The sequence below is a fragment of the Musca domestica genome, unplaced genomic scaffold (genome assembly GCF_030504385.1).
Source record: "Musca domestica strain aabys unplaced genomic scaffold, Musca_domestica.polishedcontigs.V.1.1 1, whole genome shotgun sequence".
NCBI classification, from domain to species: Eukaryota; Metazoa; Arthropoda; class Insecta; order Diptera; family Muscidae; genus Musca; species Musca domestica.
Window position 1 is genome coordinate 26,134,517 of NW_026712114.1, and position 21,005 is coordinate 26,155,521.

General features: G+C 33.0%; 1 long non-coding RNA gene across 1 annotated transcript in view; it reads left to right on the top strand.

Annotated features, from left to right (window-relative positions):
- Window positions 1-21,005, top strand: part of LOC131801968 (uncharacterized) — a 184,533-nt gene that overhangs the window by 145,691 nt on the left and 17,837 nt on the right. The gene's annotated exons all lie outside the window — the stretch shown is intronic.

A 21,005-nucleotide genomic window follows, 5' to 3' on the forward strand; every position in this document is an offset into this window, starting at 1 on the left:
ATACACCGAAATTGTTTCAAATTTGAAATTTGAAGTTCGTAATGGGTACTACAACCTATGACAAAAAAATTCGTAAGCAAGTCCACGTATCCGCATAATCTCCATATAACAATTTCCATTTTAGTGGTAGTTTCCTGAAGTTTTTTTTTTTTTTTTTTTTTTTTTTTTTTTGAAAAATTTCAAGTTCCTTCCAAATGGTGGAGGATATTAAAAGTTCTGCCCTGTCGAACATAGCTACTTTTTTACTTGTTCACACAATATTTAAAACTCTTAATTTTATCAACATTTTGATTGGGCTGAAATGTAACACCTCGAAATATTGGTCCCCGACATAAGAAACTGTATATGGATCTTTCTATCTCGCCGAGTTGAGTACTTCTAGGTTTGTATGTTCACCCGTTTGTCCATGTTAATTTGTAATCACACTACAGGTCGCAATTATGGCCAGTTCCCCACCAAATTGAAAATGGGTTAAAATTAGATAAGAAGCTTATTGTTTTTGGAGGTGATCGGAAAATATTTAGGGGTTGAAATGGAGCAAAAACAGAAAAATTTCCTGATTTCGCTGTTGCTCCTCATGCCACAATTATGAACCAATCGACGCGAAATTTTGCATGGAGTTTGAGTTTAGTGCCGAACCAATTTGGAGAGCTTTTAGCGAAAAAATACAGCATCTAAATGTTGTTATCAAAATCATTTTCAATGAGTCGTCACTGGAATATACCAAAAATAACTTCAAGTTTCCTTTGAGAATATATATTTTTTTGATACGGCCAAACTCATTCTTCTCATTTTTATAAAAAAATTAGACCTGAACCATATTTTAAGTGCATTTAGCGAGGTCCCTTGGCTGTTTCTCCGTGTACTTGGTTGGCGCTTTCAATATTCCTACTAAGATTAGATTTCGTCTAATGATGACATAAGTGGGTATATTTATTCTGGTAATTCCCTTACGATCGTCTGAAGTTTGCAGAAAATATGTTCGAAAATATTAGTCTGCTTGATATTATATGTGGGAAGTTCAAAACAAATATTCTAAAAAATGTAATATTTTTGAGTGGAAGAACTTCCTAAACTTTTCCATAAGCACTTTTCGGAAACACTTTCTAGTCGAGTTATAACGTATTTAAAATACATTTGTATTAGTTTCTAATCAATGGGTTAGACTTAAACAAAATTCTTAAAATTCCCGCCATTAGAATGGATATATATCTGAAAATCTACTTTAGTTGTATTGTATATCACCAAAAAAATATATTTTATGTTAAAGAGGGTTCTCATAAACCAAACAATTTTAATTTCTTATTCACAACTATTTTTAAAAAACCCTCTTTCATATTTAGGTAACCCTATATCAAACTCATACGCAGGAATAGATACAAAACAAACGGTGTTTATATTCTTTAGAGACTCCAAACATATTCATCATATAACAATAAATCATAAATGATCTACAATAACAACAATAGCTTCAGTGGTGGTAGAAGTGAACGTTGCTGAAAATAGAGGCCAACTACTAAATAAACCAAGTTCTGCCTGCACCACCACCACATTCAAAATGGAAGTCGAAGCAGTACCCAACTCGAGTTGTGACAAAAGGAATATGCGATGGCCCGAGGGCAGTTATGTTCATGGGATATAGCAACAGAAATAAAAATAGAAAACTTTGTAAATACTACATTATTCAGATTTACAAGCTATGTAAAAACTTTACAAAATGGAGAAATATTTCTGATACATTTACTCAAGGATTGCTAATTTTTCAGTCATTACTGTTGGTGACATGGCTCAACAATAAAAAATGGTTTATTATTTCTATTTTTGCTCCGAAGGAAAATAGAAAACATATTTTATATTGAAAAGAAGACTATAAAGCAGCAGCATAAAAAGCCTCTTTTCATTCAAAGGATGCATAACAATACTAAAAATAGAAGAAAAGAAAATCGTATAGAAAAAAAAAGAAGCAAAAATCCAAACTAAATGGATTAGAAAACTGTTGTGTATTGTGATAAATCACATCAACCGTTTAAAATGCTAAAGAAATGACAATCAAATTAATTCCGTTTTTTTTTAAGTAATTGTTTACAGTGTTTTGGGATGGACCCTTAAAGACGTAGGGCTTTAAGGTTGCCTTCAGTTAAAGTTTCATTTAAATTGGAAAGAATGAAATACTTTTAAGTGGGATATGTCAAACAAAACCCTTTTTCTGACAATGTGATGACAAAATCAAAATTGGACATTTAATTAAGTATGCCAATAAATGCAGCATAAATATTTATATTAGGATAGACTTCCTCTGTTTTTGCAAAGAATAAGGATACAAGTTCAGTTAAAGATCGATTTAAGTTTTACGATGTACCAAGTTTGAATTATATGTTTACTCCCTTCGAGAGACCACTAAAAAACATGAATTCTAATATCCGTTAGTTCGATTGGAAACATCTTTTTTCTATATGTAGCCTAAACAACAAGGATAAAGCAGGTTCACGACTGTCTGACGTTAAAATACGTCGAAATTATTCTAGAATAACGCCATTGAGCAGTATTTGAAATTTTTGTATGCATGTCAAAGAATCACCTCTCTTGGATATTTATACCCTACAACACTATGTGTTGAGGGTATTATAAGTTTGATTTGGCCAAAAATTATGTAACACCTTTCTCGCCGAGGTGAATCGATCTAACTATGAATGTCCGTCCGTCCGTCTGTCCATGTTAATTTGTAATCAAGCTACAGGTCGCAATTATGAACCGATCCTCACGAAATTGAAAATGGAGGTGGGGTTATGGTCAAAATAGAACCCTATTGTTTTTGGCGATGATCGCAGAAGAAAATAGGAAATTTTTCACTAAACCGCGAATATTTTCAATCTCAGTCAAATCCAAAATACATTAAAAGATCACTTCTAACCATAACAGTGATGTTAATAGACAAGAAATCGGATATATAGCAAAATAGGTGCAATATATATTTAAAAGAATTGATCTTAATTATTCTGCTTATAAATCAAGAACCGCTGGGACGATTCCCATCAATTCGGAATGGTCTTTTGCCAGAAAAGCAGAAAATCTAAGAAAATCGCGGAAAAATATACCAATAAAAAAGTGAATACTTTTTGTTCCATTTTTTTTCAATTCTTGTCATATTTTTTATTCCATGCGATTTTTTTAATTTGAGTTACAATTTTGAATTGTAAATTTTCTAAATTTTTACAACCCCCCCCACAATACGTTTTGAGTGTATTTTATGCATAAAAAAATGGTAATAAAGATGTACCAAGTTTGGACGAAATCGGATACTCCCTCCAATAAGACGGATCCAGACAGACGGACACCGTTAGATCGACTCCAAATGTCCTGAAGCGGATTTCGTCCAAAATTACCAAAATGAACGATGATGATTTTATACCTAAACCGTTATTTCGGTTGTTTCTGGGTTTGTTTCTTTTGTGTCTTTATTTTGAGAAATAATGGTAGGCTTAAAATGCTTATAAGTTCAATTAATACTAGGATTGAACCCGGCCAATAATCAACAGCGTAGTGTTTTTGTTGACGAGTTTCTTGTTTCTTGAACTACCCCCAAAATACTGGCTCGAAGTCGAGTAGTGAGTGAAACTCGCTCCAATATGAGCGGGAGCAATCCTAGAGGCAGAAAAAATCGAGAATATTCTATTTTTCGATTTCCCTCGAATTAAACCGAGCTTTGCTCGTTTCCGAGGATACTTTGGTCAGAACGTTGTTGTTTTGTAAGTATCTTTATTTTCTCAATACAAACACTGCCGCTCGCGGAAATTTCACTCTCGAATAAGAAAGAGCAAATCTGAAAATCCATCGAAAAATCATCTTGATTTGACATCTTCCACTTCTTTTAAGAAGCAAAATTGGTTATTTGTACACAAAATCCACCAGTTTCTTGTCTTTGCGTATTTTAGCTTTCGTGAGCGATTATCATCCACCGCAATATGAAACACACAAATCTGCAAAAAATCATTTTTCAACTCGATTTCACTTTTAGAGTGGAATCTAAAAGTTAAATCGAGCATTTCATATCCAACTGTAATTCTTCAAACAGGCTCGCTAAGCTTCACATAATACAAAAAAGAGTGGGGAGTAAATTTTGAATACAACTCGCACTCTTGAAGACTTCCCTCCCGAAAAAAAGTAAAAAAGTGAAAATTGAAACTTTGATAAAAAAACAGCAGTCGGCTTTCCCTCAGGCAATGTTCGATTATATAAATATATTTTGAATTCTGTTATGATTATTCAAATTCTTCACTCTCTATTTGATAGGTTCCAAAGAAATAGGCCAATATTGGTATGGATAAAATTCCAATAAAATCGAACACTTATATCCAATTTTATGCGAAACCCTAAATTCCATATTCATCTCAGGTTTTTGGTTGAGAGCAATATTTAGATATAGCAAGTTGTAAAGAATCGCTGAATCGTCACAACAGATCTTGAGTTAGCAAAATGTTTGTATGTGTGAAATTTGAAGAGAGTTGGATGCATATTTTGCTTTTTTGAGCGTTTTGTTTTTTTTTTTTTCAAAATCTTGAACCCTCTGTTCAAACAGTTGGACAATACATAAATGCCATTTGGATCTCCTAAAGAAGATATGTAATTTGGTAATTTGACCATTTAAATTTGAACAAGTAAAAACGCAGTAAGTTCCCTCCACCATTTAGAACGAATTTGAAAATTTTCGAAAAAGATAACATTCGCCAAAAATTCTGTTAACATTTTAAAAATACTGAATATAGCCATTATATTAGGGCCTGCCTATGTAGGTGCCCGACATAGGCATTGTTTGTCACAAGCCATTACCAGATTCAAATTCGAAACTTAAAATAAACGGTGAATAATGTAGCCAAAATCATTAAAATACCGTACATAGATAGGTACCGTTATATAGGAGCTATACGAAGTTCCATTACGAACTTTAAATACGACATCTCAAACAATTTCTGTGAGTATTGTACCTGAAATCGTCAATATACCGAATATAAGGAGGTACTGATATATGTGGGGCCTATACGAAGACCTGGACCTGCATAAGCAATTTTCAATTGGGAGGTACCGTTATATGGGGGATATACGAAGACGTGGACCTGCATAGACAATTTTCTGCCTTAGGCTGTAGTATCCATTTCGAACTTCAAACACCAAATTTGAAACAATTCCGGTGAATAATGTCGCTAAAATCATCAAAATACCGAATATAGGGAGGTACCGTTATATGGGGGCTATACGAAGTCGTTGATCTGCATGGGCAATTTTCTGTCACAGATGGTACTACTCATCATTTGAAACAATTCTGGTGAATAATGTCGCTAAAATCATCAAAATACCGAATATCGGGAGGTACGGTTATATGGGGGCTATATGAAAACCTGGACTTATATGGCCCATTTACGAACTTAACCTGCCTACTTGCAAAAAAGACATGTGTGCAATATTTTAGCCTTCAATCTCAATTAGTTCGAAAGATAGCGTGATTACAACAGACAGACAGACACACAGACAGACAGACGGACATTGCTAAATCGTCTTAGAATTTTACGCTGATCAAGAATATATACACTTTGTTGGGTCTAAGATCAATATTTCGATGAGTTACAAACGGAATGACAAAATGCATATACCCTCCATAGTATGGTGGAGGGTAAAAAAGGTATTGTTCACTTTAACATGTACCACATTTCATGTCTCCTAGTTAATAAAAATGCAATTACATTCATACGTATATTTGCCTACAATCTTTTATCAGTTCATACCCCAAAAGTAAAATGAAACTGCATTAAAAATCATTAAGTCACAAAAAATCCCCTCCAGCTACGACTAGACAATTGCATACGATTCCGACATTCAGTTCACACAATAATTCAATATGTGTAATGATGATAAATACTTTCCAGGGCTTTATGCCAATCTCTTTCAAAAAAAAATAAAACGTATGTTGCACAAGTCGTTGAACTGCAGACGTATGGCTTGGTCCGAAACTCTTTTTCAAAAAATTAAATGAGAACTCTAAATCGTTTTTACGGCACGTAAATATGTTTTTTTCCTCTCTCTTTCCCTTCTAAATATAAATCCCTTTTGGCCATCACAATTGTAAACAATTGCAAATCTTGTTTGTTTGCTATTTCCACGCTTTGCTACGTGTATTGTGCTGGGGTGCCATGTATTCGCTGCAAATTTCTGCTGAATTCTATCAAGTGTAATTGAATTCTCATTTTAGAAATCTTGAACAGCTTCTTGCTAGCTCCCCCCTTGTTGTTGTTGCTTGTGTGTGTGTGTGAGTTGTGGTGTTGAATTGTTGCCCCCATGAGCATTTCAGCGAAATCTCAACGATAACAAGATTTGTATCATCTAACCATTTATGACCTTAAGCGTTTTTAATGTTGTTTTCGTCTTGGGTGTACATGCAAGCAAAGTGCTGCAGAGGGTGCTGTGGGTGGGGTGATAAGAAATGTTTCACAATAAATTACCAAGTGTACTTGATACATTTTTAGACTTTGGCCACGAGCGAAAAACGATTTTGTTTGCAAGACGGAGGGTACTGCCAATTTCAAACATGACCACATTTTCAGAAAATGTTGGACAACACGAACAATAATTACAGGAAAAATCCAGAAGATTATGAAATTGTTACCCTTTTTGGGTGTGGTACCAAAATGTTTGTATGAATGACATTTGAAGAGACTTGGATGTTTTCCCTTTCTTCGAGTGTTTTGTTCTTCAAAATCATGAACCCTACATATGTGGGGGAGGTACCAATAGAAATTGTCTCTATCATCTTTATAACAGATCTTGTGTTGATGGAAATATTAAGATGTACCAAGTCTGAATGGAATCGGATGCTGATTTTCAAATTTATGAGCTTCAGGTATATTCAAAATTGTGACCCTTTTGTGAGAGGGGTACCAGAAGTAGTGGACCGATACATCCCATTTTAACAGCAGATCTTGTGTTAGTAGAAATAATTATATGTATGAAATATGAAGAGAACTCGATGCTTATTTCGCATTTTATAATCATTTTAGTTACTCAAAACGTTGACCCCTTTGTGGGGGACGCACCAGAACGAATGGTTCCATCTCTACCATCTTTATAATAGATCTTGTGCTAATAGAAATATTGGGATGTGCCCAGTCTGAATGGAATTGGATGTTAGTTTCGCGTTTTATGATCTTCATGGATATTTAAAATTTTGACCCTGTGGGGGAGGTACCAGAACGGTTGGACCGATGTATTCCATCTTCACACCAGACCTTGGATTAGTAAAAATATTGTGATGTGTGTAATTTGAAGACAATCGGAGTCTTACATCAGATTTTATAAGAGTTATATTAATTTAAAATTTTGACCCTTTGTGGGGGAGGTACTTGATATAGTGGACCGATATTGTCCCTTTTCGCGCCTGAAATAGCACTGATGGAAATATTAGGAAAATATATATTTTTTTGAAGGTATGGACTGATATTGCCCATCTCCGAATTCGACCTAAGTTTGAAAATATTATTACGATGTACCAAATTTGGAACTAAATCGGATAATCCATTCGAGAGTTATCGTGCGCACCAGCCAGACTGACGATCATCGCTAGATCGACCCTAAATGTACTGAAAGGGATTTGGTCCAAAGAGACCTAGGGTCCAAAATCGTTATTTCGATGAGGCACGTTTTGGCCGTATCAAATGATGTATACCCTCTCTAGTCATAAGGCTGAGGGTATAAAAAGTAACGCTGTGCGACATTTTTTTTTTAATAATTAAAGGGAAAATACTGTGGATTATGAAAGTGGAGCTAAAAGTAGAATATACGTGTATCAGCGTTTTGAAAGTTTACATCGCGAAGGAACCAAAATAGAGGGCGCAATATGTTTGTACATTTTAAGATTAAGGTTCCTTGGAATCTTTAAATTTTAGGTAAAAGTTGTTTTGGCAATATTGCATATAAAAACACGAAGATGATTCTGGCATTAATTGTTAAGCGAGCCTCCAACCGGTCTTTTTGGTCCTTTTTTAAATAGCAATAAACACTCCTTTAAAAGAATTGTAGCTAGTCGAAATATTTTACTGAATTATTTGTTTTAAAATGCTACTGCAGGTCCTAGAGGACACCAAAAGTCTAAATGTTATCTAAACGCTAGGAATTCATAAATATTTATAAAAACACATTCTAGGGTTAAAGCCATGCACATAATAAATACACATAATTATGTACAAATCTTCACAAGGCACCCTTTCAAAGGGATGACGTCAAAGACAAAAATAATCCTAAATCTTAACACGTTTCCAATCTGAGCCAAAATCACCAAAGTCAAAGTCAAAACTATTCTGGATCAAATTTCAATGAGAGTTTCTGAACAGAAAAGCATTTTTATTATTTCACTATCCGATAGCCAATATGGGCTGTAAAAGATTGCGAGATAATTTAAAAGTATTCGGTTTGTAGATCGAACCTCCAAAAAAGTTTTGGGTTATCAGGCCAAACTTTTTTAAGACTATTACAGCCTTGTCAGTTATATAAGGACCTCAATGTAACCCTAACACAAAATTATTTGAATATATTCTACCACTTCTACAGCTTCAATCATACTCTCATCTGCATTTTATCACCCCAAAATAAAATGCTCGCAAATAGTCCTGAATATGAATATTGAAGAAGTTTTAATTAAAGTTTCCAAAAGACAATTATTCGTTGCTTCTATCTGACAATGTTTCGATTGAATTTCCTTTCGAGAATGGAAATAAATTAAATGGCCCGAGGAAAATATCTTTTCGTTTAGATATTTGAGATATTTTCTCGTTAATGCATTGCAAAACTGGGAAAGGCTATCAAGTCAATGCGACGACATATTGAGGCCACGAAATAGGATAACAATAGACTTTAATGAAATCATTTAACAGGATATTTATCGAAAGGAACAATTATTTTATGCAGTGTCCTTTTTTGGGGGGAAGTTTTATCATCCGAGTTTGGGAGGGAGATATAAAGGCAGAGGAAACGGATAAGAAAGTATAAGTTTGCAGACAGATATGTACCGTCATCATATGATCACTTATTATTTTTATTGTTTAGAATATACAAACCTCTAAGAAAACTATTTAAAATTTTCTATAAGGAATTTCTGAAAAAAAAAAAAAAAACATTTTTGTCCAATAATATCTATTATAACTTCAACCTTATGCTTTTTGTTCGATTTTGGAAGTTCCTACATGTAATTACAATGGCATTTTTCACCAGGAAGTCCTTGAACAAATGTTCTTGCAAAATTCACGTTTCTTGGGGCATGTAGTCCTTGAAAATAAGAATCTATTAATATTTAGGTTTTTTACGGAAATCTTAAAAAAATATATATAACAAATTTGACTAAAAATTTTAAGTAATTCTAAAAAACTAACATCTTTGAAAATTTAAAAAAAATTAAATCCGGCCATATAAAATAAAATATCCACGATCATTGACCAAGAAGTTTTTGAAAAAGTCCTTATTTTGTAATTTATTTATTTTTTATATATTTTAAAAATTTTTTAAATTAGTCAAAGGTATTGAGATGAGAAGAAACTGGACAAAATTGAAGATCTCGATCGCATTATAGGAGATTCAAGATTTTTGACTTTTTAGTTGAAGTGATATTATAGAAGAAATTATAAAAAATATTATAATTTTCGAAATTGGAATTAATATCGATATGGATTTTCAAAATAAAATTTAAAAGTGTTTGTTGTTAAATAAAACTTTATGAGAGATTTTTCTCACGTTGCATCAATATATAAATGCTTACCAATAAAAAATTATAATATTTAAAATCGGTAGGAAATGTTGTACATATGCCAACATTATATTTTAAGGATCTTCATAAAATAGTGAGACTTATTTTCTAGAGACTATTTTTACTTGTAGTTCAAAGTATTTTGATGATAGTTTTAGCCTTTCACTTGATATTAAACACATTTGAGATGTTTAACTGATATTCACATTTGTCCGATCTTAATTCGAAGCATTTTATTATTTACCAACAAATACCCGCTAGATTTTAGATTCATTTTAACAGTTAGGCCTTTGTGGTACTCAAAATTCATCATTTGTTCAGTTTGACAATTTTTTTTGTTTAAATCTTCATACATCCTACTAAATTTTAAGACTTTCAAGGTTTTATAGATTATTCAAGTTTTTCCTTTTTTAGAGAGAAATTTTTTACCTTTTCACAACAAAGTCTTCAATACAATACTATTGTCTTTTCATAATAAAAATTGGCCGCCACTATGTATACATCCTAGAAACCAATAGTGACTGACCTCAATATCAAATTTCAGGATTCGAGCTCTTTCCATTCACTCAACGGCAACCGACAGTAACCTCAATATCACATTATGGGATTCCAGCTATATCCCTTCAGCCAATATCAAATTTAGTATTTTTCAAAGAGTTGTCGTAAGTATTTGCAAAACCACCACAAGATCTCATCATCAGATACCAACAGAGATCTCAATATCGAATTTCTGTAATCCAGCTCTATTCATTCATCCAATAAAAAATTTAGTACACATTTTCAAAACTATCTGTATATTTTAACCACAAACACCAACGAAGGTATCTATATCTATTTTCAGGATTTTAGTTCTATTACTTTACCCAATACCATATTTAGTACTTTTCGTACAATTATAGTACAAGTTTATAAAAAACACCTCTATATCTCAATTCTAGGTAGCAACAGAGACCTCAGTATCAATTTTGAGGATTCCAGACCTAACCTATCACCCTATACCCCATATTGTACTATTTAGAACTCTTCCTACAATTATAGTACACCTTTCCAAAACCACCTCCATATCCTTACCTCAGACACCAATAATATAAATAGTAAATTTCAGGATTTTAGCTGCATTCCTTTACCCAATACCAAATGTAGCAAATGTATGTACTTAGTACTTTTCGTACAATTACAGTACATATTTCCAAAACCACCCCTATATCTCAATTCCAGATACCAACAGAGACCTCAATATCATTTTTTTCAATCAAGATTTTTATCTTTATGCCTTCACCCAATACCATTCAGTACTTTTTGTACAATTATAGTACATATTTCCGAAACCACATCCATATGTCCAGGCTACATATGAACAGCGAACCTAATACCAATTTCTGATTTGGCCACCCAGTACCAAATATGGTACTATTTAGTACTTTTCGTTTTCTGTACTCTATCAGTGACTCTCATTCCAAATATTTCAGAGCCTTAACTCATTCCATTTGTCAAAATTTTGACCCTTTGGGGGGAGATACTTGATGAAGTGGATCTATATTGTCTATATTCGCTCCTGAGCTAGCACTGATGCAAATATTATAATTTGCAAAGTTGGAGCAAAATTTGATCATCCTTTCCCTTTCAGTGCAGGAAATTATTTTTTTGAAAATTTCAACCTATTGTGGAGGAGGTACCAGAAGACCAGAAGAAGTGGACCGATGTTGCCATCTGCGAACTCGATCAATTTTTGAAAATGATATTACGATAAAGTTGGATCAAATCGGATACTCGCTTCGAGTTAACGTGCGCACCAGCCAGCTAAACAGACGGACGAACGGGCATCCCTAGATCGAATCCAAATGTCCTGAAACGGATTTGGTCCAAAGGGACCTATGGTCTAAGACCATTACTTCGATGAGGAGCGTTTTGGTCGAGTTAACGTGCACACCAGTCAGCTAAACAGACAGACAGACATCCCTAGATCGACTCCAAATGCCCTGAAACGGACGGGACCTATGGTCTAAGACCATTACTTCGATGAGGAGCGCTTTGGTCGTATAAAATCACATAAACTCCCTGTACCAATATGGCTGAGGTCATAAAAATCTATCAGCTACAATTACCAAAAAATCGCCATATATCTGAAAAAATAATTTATTTTAAATTAAAGGATAACAAATATTAGGGTTTGATTAACTTTCATTTAAAGCATCCTTTCATTGAAAACATCCTTAATATAGATCCTAGTTTAGTTATTGGTATATAGTCTACCGATATTGGGTATTTTGTGGATTTGCGTCACATTTTCATCGAAATTGTTTCAAACTCGGTATTTAGAAGACGTAATGGATACAACCTCCACTGAAAAAAATTTACTCTTACAGGACCGCGTCTTCGTATAATCCCCATGTAACGACAGCTCCGAATATTCGGAATTTCGATAATTTAAGTTTTTGAAATTATTTGAAATTTGGAATTCGCAATTGGTAATATTCCAATGCAGATCCACGACTTCGTATAGCCCCACATAACGGTATCTCCCTGTATATAGTTTTATGAAGTTAGCTACATTTTTCAAAGGAATTATCTGAAACTTGGTATTTTGAGTTAGGCACCCTCACTGGCAGATAACTCTCTATAGAGGTCTGCATTTTATTATAGTCCCATATAAAAAGAACACCTTATATTCGGATTTTTTTTTTAAATTTTAGTGACATTGTTTACTTTTTTTAACATTTTGCAAAATCCTTCCAAATAGTGGAGGGTACTAAACTTTGCTCCTTAGCTGCTTGTTTTATTCTGACCAAATATTTTCCACTGAATACCTAAAAAGTTGTTGCATGGCGTTCTTAATATCATGCCAACTCCGTTCAAAATATATTGCCTTTGTTTAAAATAACAATTTTACAAAACTGATTGTAAATGTTATTTTCTCAAACATATTTATTGTGTTTATTTTTAAACACTTGTTATTTTTTTTCCAGTAAAAAATCCATTAGAATCTGGACGTCATGCATGAAATTAATATGAGCCAAAAATTACAACAAAAAACACCAAAAAGTGCAATGATAGCGCACACATCCTATTAAAAATCTGTGTTCGAACCGAACTCCCGGATACACAACGTTGCCATATTTCTTTACAGCTAAATGAATTTAACGAAATAGCTGCAAAAAGAGGAAAGCGCAACAGAAAGAACAACACAGAGCAATAAAAATAAATTGGTTGTATCGTTTAAATATGTTTGATAGAATTAATTACTTTTGATATTCATTGCAATGTGAAAAGTAATTATGTTTTACTTGCGGGCAAAATTTCAAAAAAAAAAAAAACAAAAAAAAACAAAAAAAAAAAAACATCAACAGCACTCTGTTGTAAAATGTGTATGTGTTGTGTATGTGTATGTGTGTATGTGTTTGTGTTCTATAATAATGCCCTCAAGACGAAAATGGCAATCAATCAGTAAATTGTATTGAATTATATTGTTATTTTAACAACAAACTCTGTCAGGTTACACGTTATGTTAATTCTAAAATTGAAGCCGCAAACCATAAAATCTTATTAAATAAAAATAAATTGTTTTGTTATTTTCTGATAGTCGAAATGAATTGTTTATATGACAACTATTATTAGATAGGAACAAGAAAAATATGTGTTGTAAAAATAGAGTGTGTATTTATGTTTTTGAAACTGTGTTAATTTTGGACATTTTTGACAAACAACAGACAAAAAACATAGACAACAGGTAACGGTCAAAGATAAAGTTTAGAACATTTGCATGAGCAGATTTTTTTTTTTTTTTTTAATTTAAATTAATTTATAATTTTGGACATTTTTGGCAGATTTCGTGTTGAAAAGTACCAAGTATGAAAGAAAGTTCCCCCCTTTCCAAACTTTTAGACAAATGTCAGGTTAAGATCCATTGAAATCCTTAAATTTCAGGTATATAGTATCTGCAGCAACATTGTCGATTAAAAAAACGAGGATTACTTGTGTGGAAATTTTTAACCCTCAATTGAGTCACTAAATGGAACTTTAGTTTTTTTTTTCAAACTATGGTAAAACACTCCCTTTAAAAAGGATCGTAGCTAGTTAAAATTCTACCAAATTAATTTTCATAAAATTCTATTACAGATCCTAGATAAAATGTGCAAAAATGTTCAAGTAATCATTTTAAAGATATGGCGTGAAAGTCAAAAATATTCTTCACTAAATACTTGATTCCCTTTATACCTGATTTTTTTGAGGAAAGTGTTAAGGGACGAATTATTCAAGATAAAATTTATTTGTGAGTCTCTCAACTTTGAAAATTTATTTTTGAGCCTCTAAAAAAATATTCCTTATAGCTCAGATGGTCCTTGAAAACATATTCTTTATAGCTCAGATGGTCTTTGAAAAAATATTCTTTAAAAATCCACGTTTATAGCTCAGATGGTTCTTAAAATCTATTCTTTAAAAATCCAAGTTTATAGCTCAGATGGTGCTTACAAAATATTCTTTAAAAATTCAAGTTTATAGCTCAGTTGGTCATTGAAAAAATATTCTTTAAAAACCCACGTTTATAGCTCAGATGGTCCTTGAAAACATATTCTTTAAAAATCCACGTTTATGGCTCAGATGGTCCTTAAAAAAATATTCTTTAAAAATCCAAGTTTATAGCTCAGATGGTCCTGGAAAAAATATTCTTTAAAAATCCACGTTTATAGCTCAGATAGTCCTGGAGAAAATATTCTTTAAAAATCCACGTTTATAGCTCAGATGGTCCTTGAAAAAAATTTTTTTTAAAAATCCACGTTTATAGCTCAGATGGTCCTGGAAAAAATATTCTTTAAAAATCCACGCTTATAGCTCAGATGGTCCTTGAAAAAATATTCTTTAAAAATCCACGTTTATAGCTCAGATAGTCCTTGAACAGATATTCTTTAAAAATCCACGTTTATAGCTCAGATAGTCCTTGAACAGATATTCTTTAAAAATCCACGTTTATAGCTCAGATAGTCCTTGAAAAAATATTCTTTAAAAATCCACGTTTATAGCTCAGATAGTCCTTGAAAAAATATTCTTTAAAAATCCACGTTTATAACTCAGGTAGTCATTAAAAAAATATTCTTTAAAAATCCACGTTTATAGCTCTGATAGTCCTTGAAAAAATATTCTTTAAAAATCCACGTTTATAGCTCAGATGTTCTTTAAAAAATATTCTCTAAAAATCCACGTTTATAGCTCTGATAGTCCTTGAAAAAATATTCTTTAAAAATCCACGTTTATAGCTCAGATAGTCCTTGAAAAAATATTCTTTAAAAATCCACGTTTATAACTCAGGTAGTCATTAAAAAAATATTCTTTAAAAATCCGCGTTTATAGCTCTGATAGTCCTTGAAAAAATATTCTTTAAAAATCCACGTTTATAGCTCAGATGTTCTTAAAAAAATATTCTCTAAAAATCCACGTTTATAGCTCAAATCGCCTGTAAAAAATATTCGTACAAAATCCACGCATATAACTCAGACGCTCATAGAAAAAATATTCTCTAAAAATCCACGTTTATAGCTCAAATCGCCTGTAAAAAATATTCGTACAAAATCCACGCATATAACTCAGACGCTCATAGAAAAAATATTCTTTAAAAATCCACGTTTATGACTCAGACGGTCTTAGAAAAAATATGCTTTAAAAATCCACGTTTATAGCTCAGATTGTCCTTGAAAAAATAGTATTTAAAATCAAAAAATATTCTTAAATCAATAATTTCTACCGCAAATGTCGCTGTTCTGAATTTTATTTTAATTTTACTTTATTTCCTATTGCAGGCTATATTATAAATTAAACTAAAAAATTCTTTATTTTTTTATTTTATGACATAATTTTGTAAGCGATATTACAATTCATTTCTGTTTCATGCTACATTACAGATTATCAAAAAGACATGTTTGATATTTTATTTCATAACATAATTTTATCAAAATATCTTCAACTCCCATGCAACATAAATTATTTTGGCGGTTTATTTTTCTTTGTCCTTTCAATGGAATTTATCTACATATCTCACGCATGACCACTACATCTTTGAGTATATTTCCCAAGGACCTTCTCTCCTCTCACAATGTTGTTTACTTTGTTTGGATTTCCTTTTGTGCCTTATATTCCATTGCTACTCACGGGGAGAACATTTAGTATAGATTAACATTTCAACCCACATTGACATGTAGACGTCGTCTACCGGCTTTCAATAATTAAGACATTGTGGCCACATGATGAAGATACAAACAAACAACAACGACTACAACAAAAAGAAACAACAGAATTTAAAGAAAAATTTAATGACACACAACGCATGAAAAAGTGGCTCTTTATAGAGCACCGAATGAATGTTAAAATCGATACTTGAAGAAACACATCCAATAAATGAAGCCAATTGGATTAAGTTAAGCACTATTCAAGTTTAAGTGAATGGCGATAATTTCTAATCGCATTAGTTTTTTTATTTTCACAAAGCCGTTGTGAAAGGAGTTTATGAAACAATGAAATTCATAGAAATCAGGATAAAACTTGAACACAATTGTGAGTTTATATTTATAAAAAAACCTGGGTGCAATTAATTATTAACAAATAAAATTATTGTTGTGGTATTTCGAAACAATGACACATTTGGAAAGAATGGCACAATTTTTCTAGGATTTTCTACAAAAAAGAAAAATTAAATAAATAAATAATTAGCATGTTGTTGGATTGGAAACCCAATTGTTGCAGTTTTTTTTTTTTTTTTTTTTTTTTGTTTGTGGGCCAAGAATTTAGATATAGGTTATTTATTTATTTTTTTTTTTTGGTTACAGATAACAAAAAGTGGAAAATAGGTAATAGAGATAAGAGATAACAGGTCCGCTCGACCAATAATGAAAATCAATCCCGAGAAATAGAAAACAGTTAAATCTATAAATAACAAGCAAAAAGTTCCGCCGGGTAGATCGTTGAATACCCTCCACCATTTGGAAGGAATTTGTCAATTTTCAAAAAAATAAAATCCTTTAAAAAATTCTATTAAAATCCTAAGAATACCCAATGTAGCCGTTTTGTTAGACAACTTCTGTCATAAGCCATTACAATATTCAAATGCGAGACTTGAAAAAAAAATCGGTTAAAAATGTAGCTAAAATCATCAACACATCGAATATAGGGAGACACCGTTGTATGGGGGCTATACGAAGACGTGGACCTGCACAGACAATTTTCTATCATGGGCTGTAGTATCCATTATGAACTTCAAATACCAAATTTGAAACAATTCCGGTGAATAATGTCACTAAAATTATCAAAATACCGAATATAGGGACGTACCATTATATAGGGGCTATACGAAGACGTGGACCTGCATACGCAAATTTTTTGTCATAGGCTGTAGTACCCTTTACAAACTTTAAATACGAAATATGAAACAATTTCAGTAAAAATGTCATTGAGTCATCAAAATACCGAATATCGGGTGGTACCGTTACATGGGAGCTATACGAAGACGTGAACCTGCACAGACAATTTTCTGTCATAGGCTGTAGTATCCACTACGAACTACAAATACCAAATTTTTAACAATTCCAGTAAACAATTTCGCTAAAATCATCAAAATACCGAAAAAAGGGAGGTACCATTATATGAGGGCTATACCAAAACGTGGACCTACATAACCCATTTTCAATACCAAAAGTCCTGTAGACATAATACACATTTGAGTAAAATTGTATCAACCTACTTCATTTTGTTCAGAAGCTGGAGTGATTTCCACAGACGGATTGACAAAGTTAATATAACCTCCATGCTATGGACGGTATAAACACAATGCATAAATCAGTAAAGAAAGGTCAAAGTACCGGGCTACTGTGGAATACCCTACACCACTATATATTTTTATTAGAGCTACCCTAACATACACATGTTTGTGTCAGGAATTCATGTGAAGTCAATTATATCAATTATGAACCTTTTTGAATGCACATCATAGCTTTAGAGCAGTTATAATTTGGAATTAGATGGGAAGATATATTTAACTCTGAATCGATTTTCACGAAACTTGAGGTGAAACTTTCAGGTGCAGATGCATCACCTGATATGACTTTGAGAAAAATTAAAAAAATAAATATGGATCGGAGCTATAAATGTATGGCAACCGAGTCTCGGCAAAATTCATATTTTTCTCCAAAATAATTTCGGTCGAATGCGCCGAAATCCTTCTAATTTCGGTTTCACAATAAACGTGGAACCAGATAAAGATATATATGAGAGTTATAACCAAAACTGAACGAATGTGAGGAACATAAACACCTCATAGGATGAAACCTATCGATGAAAGTTATAGCTAAAATCCGACCGGGGTTTGGGCAAAATAACGTACTTGCTTCTATGCTGATGTCGATCGGATGTGCTGAAGCCCATCCTATTTGAATATTTCGTCTTAATTTGTATCGATTGTCACCTGTACTTCATTTGCAAAAAACATGGACAGACGGACGGACATGCATAAATCGACTCAGTGTCTCAGTCGAGTAGGCCTATATTTTCAATATATGCTCCAGACTGATAAAAAATGTCCAGATACTCATTTTGGAATACATCGGATACTCGATTCGTTTTCTATGAGGCAGATGTATAATTTAGAAAATGTAAAAACGTAATATTACAGTTACGAGAAAGAGTGCAACAATATATATTTTTTACCTGATCCAACAATAGTTACATTTAATCCATTTTCACACTTTTCATCCATTTTCATACCCAACTGAAGCCCCTTAATAATATGCTAAGTTTCCATTCATAACCCCATAATAAACTGGTTTCCAAAACGGACATAATCCCAAATCCAAGGACATAATCAACAAGGCTCAAACCAACTTTACAAAAGTTATAAACTTTAGAAAAGCTATGGATCACGTAGCGATGTTGGACATACGTGAGAAAATAATAAAAGCCGCATACTTGCAAAGGTTATAAAATTTAGAAAACCTATGGTTAACGTAGCCGGTATCGTATCCCAGGGGAGAAAACCTGAAAGACTTAGACTTAGAAAGGCAAAAGTGTAGGTGATAACGTGGTTTGTAGATCTTAAAAATCCATAATGGCCCCATTTTCGAATTTTTACGGTTTTTGCAAGAAGTTTCAATACAAAATATGACCACATATTGGATTGGAAATACCTTTCCATATGTTTTAAAATGATAATTATTTTGTACATATAAGTTTTGTAGAATAGGATAAAACCCGGATCATCACATGAAAATCAAATCAGTATTTGGGTTTAGCTTAGTCCCACTCATCATAGCGCTTCTTCTCTGCCATGAAGAGACACAATACCTATAATACCTATGGACCTACGTTGCCAATTATATGATAGTAGCGTTTCTTTATAACAAGAACTCAAAACCCCAAACATATGACCAAAATTTATGCGCCTAAGTTCGGTCCCGCCGATCCCTCCAACGTGGAAAATATTAATAAAAATAAAACAGTATCAGTCGGTTTTGCCGACAGATGTATACCCCAGCCTTGAGTTATGTTCATTCTAACTGTTGACCCTTTATGGGGTAGGTTCCGAAACAGTTGGCCAATATTGACCAATTCGTATCTGACCTAAGAGTGATATTAACATTACAAGGTGCCAGATTCGGACTATATTGACTACTTCCTATACTTTATATGAGATATGTGCAACTTTTTGGGAAAATGTGGAAATATGTGTGAGGTAACATATATAGCGGACCGAAATATTCCATTTTAATACTTTATCTAATACATATACAATTTTGAAGGAAATCGAACATTTATATCCAATTTTATGCGAAATCATAAATTCCGATAAATTACATATTCATATCAGGATTCTGGTTAAGAGAAGTATTTAGATATAGCAAGTTGTAAATAATCGCCGACTAGTTTCGCAAGTTATGACAGATATAAGTACTGAAAATTGTGACCTTTTGTAGGTAAGATACCGGAAGGGCTTGGTGGGTATCTATCATCTTCACAACATATCTTGCGATATCAGAAATATTTGGACGTGTGAAATTTGAAGAGAGTTGGATGCTTTTTTCGCCTTCTCTGAGCGTTTTGTTTTTCAAAATCCCTATGTTGGGGAGGTATCATAAGAAATGGTCCGATCTCTACCATCCTTATAACAGATCTTGTGTTGATGGAAATAATGAGTCGTGCCAAGTTTGGAATGTAATCGGATGTGTGAAGGAGTGGACCGATATATTCCGTCTCAATACCAGATCTTGGGCTTATAAAAATATTAGGATTTGTGAAATTTTAAGACAATCCGTCAGGATTCAGAAAGAGAGGGCCGATATATCCCATCTTCACAACAGATCTTGTGTTAGAAATAATGAAATGTGTAAAATATAAAGAGAACTTGATGCTTATTTCGGATTTTATGATCATTTTGGATATTCAAAACTTTAACCCTTTGTGGGGGAGGTACCAGAAGGAATGGTCCGATCTCTACCGTCTTTATAACAGATCATGTGTTGATAGAAATATTCAGATGTACGAAGTTTAAATGGAATCGGATGTTAATTTCGCTTTTTTATGAGCTTAATAGATATTCTAAATTTCGACCTTTTGTGGGGGAGGTACCAGAAGGAGTGAACCGATATGTTTAATCTTAACACCAGACTTTGGATTAATAAAAATATTGGGATGTGTGAAATTTGAAGACAATCGGACTTATACTTCACATTTTATGAGAGAGAGAATTGTTCAAAATGTTGACCCTTTGTGGAAGAGGTACTTGATGGAGTGGACTAATACTGTCATTTCAGCACCTGACCTAGCGCTGCAAAAATATTGGGATGTACAAAGTTTTCACAAAATCAAATGGTCCTTACTCCTTCTATGAGGTAAATTATTTTCTCTGAAAATGCTGCGCTTTTGTGGGGGAGGTACTATAAAGATTAGGCCGATTGTGCCCATATCCGAACTCAATCTTAGTTTGACCATAATATTACGATGTACTAATTTCGGACCAAATCGGATATTCTCTTCGAGAGTTATTGTGCGTACCAGGCAGTCAGAGAGACAGACGGACAGACATCTTTAGCTCAACTCCAAATGTCCTGAAACGAACTTGTTCCAAAGAAACCTAGGATCCAAAACCGTTATTTCGATGAGGCACCTTTTGGCCGTATCAAATGATTTATCCTCTGCAGCCCTTTGACGTTTAGCTAAGATTTAAACTTTTGTGGTATTCTGAGACCTT